An 11,718-nucleotide genomic window follows, 5' to 3' on the forward strand; every position below is an offset into this window, starting at 1 on the left:
CAAGGCAGGGTTCTGGAGTCCCGAGCTGGCGGGGAACATGGGCTCAGAGGGAATTCCAGCACATCAGGTGACAGTCCCAAGGGGGTTTCTGTGACCGAACCCGTCACAAGGTAACCACTGTTTAGTGAGGCCACAGCAGGAGTGTAGCAGTTAAGCCCAGGCTGCAGGGGGCAGGAATGGGGGCTGCACCTCATTGGTCCCCTCACCCAGAGGCCATGCCCCATGCGTGTGTATAAGAAACCACTGCCAAACGCTGGGCCTGCCTCATGCTACACCCCTGTGCCGGTCTAGGTAGCAGCAGCAGGGGTGGCACCAGCTCCCCCATGTACTGGCTGCTTCTTCAGTATAAATAAACTATAAAGGCAAACTTTTAATCGTTTTTAAATTATACATTTGGCATGAATGGAAATAACTATTTTGAGGTTTGTGCCTCACCTGTTATGAACTGCCACTGATGCCATTTTATTGTTGTGAAAGATTGTCAGGCACTAGGACCCTGTACAGAAATGTAGATTTATTTCTCCTGACTCACCAAACTAGGTGAGTCTATTAACTCCACCTCATGAGTAAAAAAGGATTTAAGCATCTTATTGAGGCAGAGTTATTATGAAGAGGAATACCCTAGGAACAAGCCAAATGGAGGTGAAAGTTTAGGCTGAGAATTCTGTTTTGTTGGTAAGTGAATATTAAAAACAAACTCCAAAAAAGGGCTGAATCTGGATCCTGACTCAGAGAGAGAGGGATACGGAGAGCAGAATGGGGATTAAATTCTCACTCATTTTGCATTTAGTGGAACAAGTGTGTGTGTATAAACATACATATGTGCATCTTAGTAAAATGAGTAAGATACAGCTTGAGCATATAATCAATACATGAATACACAGTATAGAAGTAAGTATAGCAAAAAAAAAAAAAGTTAGTGATTCTGAAAAGTTGCATGATTTAGGTTTGTTGTGAAACAAGAGTCCAAAGACTCAAGTATCTTCAATCAGCGGATTAGTATGAGTATACATAAAATTGTACTGTATGAAGTCTGTTATTGCTATTGTAAAATGGCTCTTCACATTTTTGTATAATGAGCTAATAAATTCTGATCACAGTTTTTATCCTTCAACTGTTAAGTGGACAACTCTCTTCACTATATCGATTTTCTAATGGACTTGGGGCCTTCCGTTGCCTAAAGAGGGTCTCAACCAATGCAGTTGTCTCCCAGTGAAGACCTACAGAAAGAATCCCATCCACTCTTCAAACTCTGATTTTATAATGCCATTTTATAAAACACTACTGATGATAAATTACATGAATTTTTGAAGTACTTGTCACCATAGTGTAAGGCTGCTTTTTACATATTTCATGTTCAAGAGATGACCTAAATAGAATTATTCTCTCTTGTCCCCCAAAATGTCATACTTGAAAGGTCAGACTATAGCCTTGGCTATACTTGGGCATTTTATATATATATACTTGGGCAAATCCCACCAGTGCTCATACTCACATTTAATTGATGTGGTGATAAAATACCAGACCCCTACACAAAGATTTCCACCTATGCATCTGAAGCTGTGGTAGCAGTGGTAGGAATCTTTGGTAAAACACCCTTATGTGTACATGTGATTTCCCTGTATTCAGAAAGAGAATAATGTTAGTTGCATATCTTAATACTGTGTAAATTGCATCTCTTTATTAAAAAAAACTATCCTGTTAGTTTGTGCTATAAGACATAGAAAAAAAAAAGAAACTTAACCTTACATCCCATACAACAAAAGGGTTTCAGAAAAACAAGAAGTATGGAAGAAAATTTCAGAATAAATTCAATACCCTTGAGTAACTGTTACCACATGAGGTTGAGGCACAGTCACATCAAGAATACGGTTTTCACAGAGATGGTAATTTCAGTCCTTAGTGACCTTACACTGCAAAACCTCTTCACAATTTACAAAAAATAGAAACAAAGTAAAAGCTCTTCTTTCCCTAATTGCCTTCTTGAGATCACTAGATTCCGCACACATGCTGCTGTCACAGCATCCCACACTCTCTCTGTTGCTAAGTGCTTTAGGCTGTTGCAATATGTTCCAGAGGCTCCCCGTTTCTCTCCGCTCTCAATATGCACTAACTTTGTCTGACAAGGTAAAAGGGGAAAAAAGGCTGAAACTGTAAAAATTACAGCTAGCCAAGGAGAGAGCTGGCTTCTCTGTACCAAATAATGAGTCTTTGTAATATGACATGCCCATCAGAACACTTGATCAGAACATGCCTACAATTCAGAGCTGTATGTGTAAAATGGCCTTTAGGCTGTGCCTAAAATTTGACAATAAGTGACATATTATGGCAGCACAGCACACACGCTGCACACAGAAACCCCAATCAGGATGAGGTCCCTCGTTGTATTAATTACTGAACAAACATAGAGGTAGATATGAACCCTGCACCCAAGAGCTTACAATTTAAGAAAATGAGCAAAATAACAAGGATGGATGTAAAGGGGAACACTCACAACCAGTGCTTCCTGGTGGTCAGGTGGGGGTGTGGCAGGTTGACTTCATCCCAGGTGTTCCCCTTTCTTACTACTGCTCCGCCCTGCTGTGGTCTGTCCTTTCAGTGATTCAGCTCTCTGGCAGGTCACATTTTCAAGTCTACCCCTTTTGGTATATACACAAAGAGTCCAATAATGGGAGAAGTCTTCAGGATTAAGTAAGGGATTCTGGGCTTCCCACTTGGGTCAGAGTTTTGTGGTCTGGACCCATGTATCTTCAGTGTCTTCTCCCAATTAGGTTGCCTACCAAGGGATAGGCTTCTGTAGTTGTCCCTCTTTAGGGATTGGTAGGGGAGTCCAGACCCACCCTCTTCACCAGATTCTGATCCAGGGTGCAATGGTAGGCAGATAAGTCCTGCACCCTCAGATGCTATGTGGCTGCTTCCCTGGATCACTTCCTACCAGTCCCCTCCCTTCCCACAGGGTAAAGTAAAGAACTAAACACAAAGATTGTCTCTGACCTATAAAGAGTCAGCAGTCCTTCTTTGCAGGCTTGATCAGAACACTCTCATGAGGCCCGGAGGCAGCAAGAGCCCCTGCAGTGTTCCTTCCCAGGAGCTAAATTAGCTCACCTCCACGGTCTGCCTGCTACTGAACTACTCTATCCCCTTTGTAAGCTTCTCCTTCAGCCTGTTCAGGCTTTACACTTCTGGTAGGGTGCGGCCATCTGTCCCAGAGCACTTCCTTAACTCATTCCTCTCTGGTGTGGGATTTGTATACACCATCATATACCCTGCCCCTCCAAACAGGATCCTGGGTCCTATAATCAGCACTGAGTTCCCCGCCCTTCTGAGAGAAAAAAAATCCATGTTTTGGTGGGCCCTCTTAGCTTGGTGTAGTATCTGAAAACTGTATAGTTGTAAGGATAGGCACCACCACATAATTCTTGGGTTGGCACCCTTCATGGTGTACAACCAGCAGAGAGGGGTGTGATCCATTACTGGTGAGAAGGGGATTTCCACAAATAGTATCATAGGGCATACACAGCCTATTTCATGACCAAGGCTTGTTTTTCAATCACCAAGTATGCCATCTCCTGGGAGAACAGTTTTTTACTCAGAGGTCAGTGGGCTCTGCCAGTACGCTTTTGTGTGGTCTAGGGTGGAGACGTACTTGGCAGCTTCCAGCCTTTCTAGCAACTTATCGATCTTTGGGCATAGGATAGGCATCAAACTTCATTATTGCATTTACATTTCAGACAGTATCCTGCTTCTTCCATGGGAGCAGGTTTGGGTTCTCACAGACCTGCTGTCCTGGTTCTGTGTCTATGCGATGGTGGGCCAGGTGAGCCCGCTTTGGTAAGGTTGAAAGTACTGCGGGAAAAGATCCAATCAGCTGCGGTATTTGGGCTTTCTGTTCTGGTTGATGCTCTTCAACTGTTGGCATGGATTGGGGCTCTTGAGTGCTTGAGGTCCTAGTTCAGGTTCAGGCAGATAGGTGTTATGAGGAGTCCCTCTTGGTCATTACAAGCCTCCAAAAGGTTAATGTGGTACAGTTGTGTTTCCTTTTTTCTTCACCAGCTGTTGAATTTCGTAGTTGATTAGCCTCTCTGCATCTCAAATGGTCCCTGCCACTTGGCCACTTTGATTCCTAACTCAGCAGCAATAATAGTACCTGGTCAATGGATCTAAATTCTTGTAGATGGGCTCCTTTATAATAGGCCCTTTATTGAAGGCCCAACAAAACCAAGAAAGTCCCCTACAGTCTTAAGCTTTTCCTCGCAGATGGAGTACGTACTGTACCACATATATTGCCTTTGGTCCTTGTTCCTCCCATGTTTCTTGGAGGAGGTCTAAAGTCCCACAAGGTTGTCTTCCCATATAGCAGCCCAAATGGAGAGAGTCCCATAGACGCTTTCAGAGCCTCTCTGATGGCAAATAACAGCAGTGGAAATAACTCATCACAGTGATGATCTGATGCTATGAATTACATCAGTGTCTGACTGAACTTCTCACTAATCTGTCTGTTTGGGGATGGTAAATTAACTCCAAATTAGGTTGCCTGCCAAGGGATAGACTTCCATAGTTGTTCCTCTTGGGTTGGTAGAGGAGCCCAGGCCCACCCTCTCCACCAGGCTTTGATCCAAGGTGCAATGGTAGGCAGATAAGTCCTGCACCCTCAGGAGGCTATGTGGCTGCCTCCCTGGATCACTTGCTATCAGTCCCTTCTCTTCCCACAGGGTAGAATAAAGAACTAAACACAGAGATTGTCTTTGACCTATAAAGAGTCACCAGTCCTTCTTTGCAGGCTTAATCAGGTCATTCTCACCAGGCCTCAGGCACCAAGAGCTCCTGTGGTGTTCCTTCACAGGACTTCAGAGTATAGATTAGCTCACTTCCATTAGCTACCTGACATTGAGCTACTATGCTCTCCTTTTTAACCTCATCCTCCAGCCTGTTCAGACTTTGTAGGGCAGGGTGGAGCCAAAAGCAGCTCCTTGACCCATTCCTCTCCAATGTGGGATTTGCACACCCCATCACAGTGAAAGAACCAGACCATGCAATATCTACAGTTTTTACTCACATTATGGAACTTCGTAATTGCATCCACAAATAAACAAATAAATGTTGACTTTACATAACTCCCACACATCATAGCTGTTTAAACATTGGCTGGTTGGTTGTAGGCCTCATAGCAGAAATGTATCTTAAGAAAGCATTTGAAGGAGAAGGCAGTTGTCTTGGTTACAAGGCTAGCTGGATTCTCTCCCCTCCCTGGTTTCTCTGACTTCATCCATCAAGTTTCAGGCCTTGTATCTTTATCTCTCCAGGTGTGGAATTCTGCAGTTTTCCCACTCTCAGACCAGGGCCCTGGGCTACAGTACTTTGTATATCAACCATGCTTACCCTGCAGGTCCAACAGAGTTTGGATGCCTACAGTTCTGCCCTTCAAGAGCCTGTGACTAAACGGCCATCATAAAAATTAAAGTATTATTTATTCTAACAGTAGGAAAAAAGCATTTAGAGAAAAAAAATTTTAAAAACCCCAAACTATCTACATGCACATCTGTCTTACCTAAAGGATTACCATCCAGGTAACTGAGGAAGGCCTAACTTCTTCTGACACCCCAGTGGGTGCCTCTGCTTTGTTTGCCTGAATAGCTACCTCCACACCTTCCAAGACTCTTCTTTTTTAAACCTGCCACAATTCTTTTGGTCTTCTGTTTCCCAAGCCTTTTTCTATCCTGGCATTATCTCTTAACAGCTCTCAAGTGTTTGCTGAGAAGTGGCGTATCTTGAGACATCCTTCTTCCTGTTGTGTTTTTCCTTACAGCCCCATATTAAACTAAACCAATATATTTATTCAGTAAAGCTCCTAATAATCAGGTCAAAATGCAATAGTCATAAATTATTACAGAGAAGCTCCTATTCCATCACAGTAGTAACATTATGGATTACTTGAGGGAGAACATTCTAGCCTGGATCTACACGGGGCCTTAGGTGATTGCAAAGGTCAGGGTTGCAACAACTAACTTTTAGTTGCCTAGAAAATCACAGGAACAACACTGAGATCTGCAAAGCTTGAGTTAGGTGCCTAGACTTCCTATACAGTGAATGGGAAGAAATAGGCACCTTACAGTGTGATCCACAAAAGCAAGCACGCTAGGCCAGGAGCCACCTAAACTAGCCAATGAGAGAGTGTGATGAGATGGGCGTGTGCGATACCTATTCCTCTCTGAGATAGGTCCGGGCTGCAGGGAGGTGCCTATCTCTGTTTAGCAATTCCCAAACAGGAGAGAAAGAAAGAGTGTATGAGTCTATGTGTGTAAATGGGCTGCTAGGCCATGTTCTGAGTCTCAGTGGGGGTGGGTGGTGGTTAAAGGGACCCTGATCAGTCTCTCTCTCTGGCCTCATGGCAGGGTGGGGTCCCACTCTTGTCTCTTTGCAAGCAACAGACCACTCAGAGGCCTTCTTCTGGTCAAACACCTCATCATTTATTTCACTGTGTTCTCGCCACTACCTATACAAACCTATATAAGGTTTCCCTACCACCTATGTAAGGATTCTAATAGCATACAATCCTTTGCTCATTTGGCCAAGGAGAGGGGATTTAAGGTATTTTCTCCCTGAAAGATAGAGATGGCTCTAGTTCCAGCTCCAAAAAGCCTGCCAGCCTCTCTCTTCCCCACTGATCACTTCTTTTCTGTGCCTTGTCTGTCTCTTGGGTAATGGACTAATTAGCCTTTTAGGCTTTCCTCAGCCCATACTAATCCACCAATTAGGCACAGCTCTTCCTAATCAGGACTACTCCAGAGCAACTACTTTGTAATTGCAGAGACCAGAGTGCTGCATCAATTGCTGATCCCAGCACTCTGTCACAGGCCCACTAACTAATTATGTATTTATCCACAGAGGAAAAGTCGATGGACCAGAAAGACAGAAAATGGGAATGGGTAGGGCCCTATATGGGAAGCCCAGAGTGCAATCACCCTGCTTCAATGACTCTTTATTTATTTATCCACAGTGAAACAGCTCCAACAGAGCCCCATATCAGAATACCCCATAGCTCAGTGTTTAGAGGATGCTCCTGAAAGGTGGGAGACACCTGTTCAAATCCTTCCTACCCCTCTGGCAGAAAGGAGAAAATTGAACTTGAGTCTCCCACATGAGTGCTCTGACCATTGGGCTAAAAGTTATCAGGTGGGAACTATCACCTCCTCTTCCTGTGGCTGGAGTTTGAATGGGACATGATCTGATAGGTGGTCTCTGAGCAGAGCTACCAGATTGGGCCAGGCACATGAGACAAAACTTGGATTTGGGCATCTAAACCTCAGGTTTAGATGGGGCAAAGATGTTTGGGGTTAGTAAGTAAGAAGGTCAGAGTTGGAAAGGGCCCTGTAAATTAAGATAAGAAGGGCTTGACTGTGGTACTGTAGAAGAGAGTTTTTTTGAGTGCATGTGGATTTTAAATAAACGCCAAAGAATAAGGCACATGATCCCTAAAAGTGGTGGTTTATTCTTTCATTAGATTTCACCAAGCCAGTAATCAAACAACTTCTGTAATACCTTACTGATTGCCAAGAAACCAAAATCCAGTTCCCTTAAAGCAACCCAGCCTTTTTGTCCCCTCCAGACAGCCAAGGTCTATATGATGAGGGTTACTTAAAACCTTATTCACCATATATAAAGTTCTATCAGTCCTAAGAGATCAGACGCAGTACCTACCAGGTCAATGAATATTTCAGATCTTACCCAAATACACACTTAGAGGCAAGTCTTATTAACTAAATTTAAGATTTATTAAAAAAAGAAAAGGAAGAGTTACTGTGGTTAAAAGTGTGTCATATATAAGATATGAATAAAGTTCTTAGGTCATTTTCATAGCTGAGATGGTGGGGCTGCTGATTTGTAAAAATCCTTCTGGAATTAATTTTAAAAGTTATAGTCCAGTAAACAGTCCATGTGCAGAGTTTGTTCAAATTCTTCCATGAGAAAGTACAGGGTTAATCCATGACAAACCTGGAAACCTCAGTATTGCAATTTAGACTTTCCCTGACAAAAGCAGATCTGAGATAGTAAGGATTAGGCCCTAAAGTTCCTTTATAGCTGAAGTTCATCTGATAAGCCTCTTGGCAGCAAATATCACAGCAGGCATTAATTGGATGAAGAATAGGTAATGTACATTGATGCTTTGAAGTAAATCTCTATTTCTTAGGCATACTCTGATAACTAGTTGCATCATTAGCATAAGGCAATTAACTATTGAAGCAGTTCATAGTTTACTGCAAAATTTCAAAGAGAAATAAAGACAATGATAACACATGTTCCATCTAAATGTTAATATCCCCTTTTGATCTCTGAATCAATATAACATAGTAATGAAGTATTATTATAGACAGGAACAGAAGTTTAGCATCTACAAGATAATTAGATCACATTGTTAAACTACTAACATTATATAGGTAAACATAGACAAATACAATTAGTATCTACTTCTGATCCTCTAACAATACAGGCCTACATTTCAAGAACTCTAGTCTATTTAACATGGCTTTGCTAACCATCTACAAGGAATGGCCCTGTTTACCATTTCAGTAATCTTCTAATATGTCCCTAAAGGTTGCTTTCAGTTCAACCAGCTTGCTGGTTGCTTAACCCTTTCTGGCTCAGTGTCACACATACATTTCTCAAGAAATAACATGAAGACATCGATGTGCATAGTTAGTATGTAGCCCAATATGTTACTTGGAAGTTTGGTGTCAACAGCAAAAGCAGTTTTGTATAGATTAATTTCCATCAGTCCACTGCTTATCTGCAAGAAGTACTTTTATTCTGTGACATAAAATAGTGTTTTAATCTTCTGTATGATCTCTGATGAGGAAGAATAAATAGGATGGAAACCTCCTTGAGATAATATTTTAATTCCATACAACCAAATGAAAACAAACATTTCTTACCCAATACCAATTTATATGGATTCCTTTAGGTCAACATTTCCTAAAAATGATACATACCTTCAAGCATGCTACTTCCATTTGTCATAGATACAATTAAAATAATCAAAAGTATCCAATACTATTGCTACCAATAATTAAAAACACTGCACAGCATGTACAGGAGAAATATCTTAATGAAGCCTAAGTAATTACTCCCTTATGAGACTACTTTACTCCAGGTATAAAAAAAATAGGGGAGCTATCATCTGAGTGAAATGCTGTGGAAACTCTCTCAAGTTATTTTTCACTCCTGGAATGCTGTATGCTAAACAATTGGCAACAGATCCTGAAGCTGTGGGGAGTGCAATGCAGCAGAAGGAACTTTCCCCATTACATATGAGAATACTCCAGGAGGCAGATAATTGTTTTTTATCAATATGTTGGTGAACTGACAAATTCTTAGGTCCCTACCACTGACAGAGACCTTGTGTATACTGGGAGCTCTGTCTGTGTCAACAGACTGTTACAAAGGAACATTTAATTTAACTAAATTTATATATTGTCAGAATGTAAATAGATTCATAGATTCCAAGGCCAGAAGGGACAATTGTGATCATCTAGTCTGACCTCCTGCATAACACAGGCCACAGAACTTACTACCCAAAATAATTCCTAGAGCAGATCTTTTAGAAAAACATTTCATCTTGATTTAAAAATTGTCAGTGATGAAGAATCCTCCACGGCCCTTGGTAAATTGTTCTAGTGGTTAATTACTCTGTTAAAATTTACTCTGAAAATAAGGTGTAAATTTTGTCTCGCTTCGATTTCCAGCCATTGGGTCATGTTATATCTTTCTCTGCTAGATTGAAGAGCTCATTATTAAATATTTGTTCCCCCGGTAGGTATTTACAGTCTGTAATCAAATCATCCCTTAACCTTTTCTTTGTTAAGCTAAATAGATTGAGCTCCTTGAGTCTATCACTATAAGGCATGTTTTCTAATCCTTTAATCATAGTTGTGGCTCTTCTCTGAACCCTCTCCAATTTATCAACATCCTTCTCAAATTGTGGATGCCAGAACTGGACACGGTATTCAGCAGCGGTTGCACCAGTGCAAAGTATAGAGGTAAAATAACCTCTCTCCTCCTACTCAAGATTCCCCTGTTTATCCATCCAATGCTCGCATTCACTTTTTTGCCCACAGCATCACATGGGGAGGTCATGCCCACTGATTATCCACCATGACCCCCAAATATTTTAGTCACTACTTCCGAGGTTAGAGTCTTCCATTGTGTAAGTATAGCCTATATTCTTTGTTCCTAAAATGTTAAATAGTGTAGGGGCAAGAACTGATCCGTGTGGGACCACACTAGAAACATATCCATTCAATGATTCCTCATTTATAATTACATTTTGAGATCTATCAGTTAGCCAGCTTTTAATCCATTTAATGTGTGCCATGTTAATTTTATATCGTTGTAATTTTTTTAATCAAAATGTCATGCAGTACCAAGTCAACTCCCTTGCAGAAGGCCAAGGATATTAGATCAACACTATTACCTTTATCAACCAAATTTATAATCTCATTAAAAAAAATCAAGTTTGCTTGACAGGATCTGTTTTTCCATAAACCCATGTTGATTGGCTTTAATTATATTACCCTTCTATAATTCTTTATTAATCAAGTCCCAAATCAGCTGCTCCATTATCTTGTCCAGGATTGATGTCAGACTGACAAATCTGTAATTACCTGGGTCATCCTGTTTACTCTTTTCAAATACTGGCACAACACTAGCTTTCTCAATGTCTTCTGGAACTTCTCTGGTGTTCCAAAACTTATTGAAAATCAACACTAATGGTCCAGAAAGCTCCCCAGCCAGTTCTCTAAAAACTCTTGGATGCAAGTTATCCTGATTTAAAAGTGTCTAATTTTAGTAGCTGCTATTTATCCTTTTTACTGAGATACAAGTGGATTGAAGAGTTTTATCATATGATATTATATCATCTGTATTTCCCCAAACACAGAATATTTATTGAGCACTTCTGTCTTTTCTACATTATTCTTCATAATTCTACAATTTTCATCTAGTAATGGACCACTGTTAGGATTCTTTTTGTTCCTAATATACTTCAAAAATGCCATCTTATTGTCCTTAACTCTGCTAGACATAGATTTTGCCTTGTATCCCTTTGCTTCCCTTATCAGTTTTCTACAATTCCTAGCTTCTGATTTAGATTCATTACTATCCACTTCCCTTTTCTTCCATTTGTTATATATTTATTAATTTTTTTAGCTATCTTTACCTCTCCTCTACACCAGATCTTATTTTAACCAATATGGTCTTCTTCCTTGATTGTGGTATTATGGCTCTTTGGGAATCTGGTAAAATGTTCTTAAATAGTTCCCAAGTATCTTTCACATTTTTCTGATTAGATTCCTCCTCCCATCTAATTTGGCTCATAATTGTTTTCAGGTTTGTGAAACTGGCCCTTTTGAAGCACCAAGCATATATACCACTGGTCTGTGTTTTATTCTGTTTGCACATTATAAATGTGACCAAGTCATGATCACTTGTACCTAAGTTACCATTAATTTTTTGTTCTGTAATCAATTCCTCTTTATCTGGCAAGATGAGGTCTAATGTGAAATTCCTCTGTGTAGGACGCAACACTTTTTAAGATAGGAAATTGTCATCTATAATATTTAGAAATTCCAAGGATGTTTTAGTCCTGGCAAAATGAGACCTCCAGTATATGTCACTCAAATTGAATTACCCCATGATTACACAATTTTTTCCCTACACATCACA

The sequence above is a fragment of the Caretta caretta genome, chromosome 1 (assembly GCF_965140235.1).
Source record: "Caretta caretta isolate rCarCar2 chromosome 1, rCarCar1.hap1, whole genome shotgun sequence".
Classification (NCBI taxonomy): domain Eukaryota; kingdom Metazoa; phylum Chordata; order Testudines; family Cheloniidae; genus Caretta; species Caretta caretta.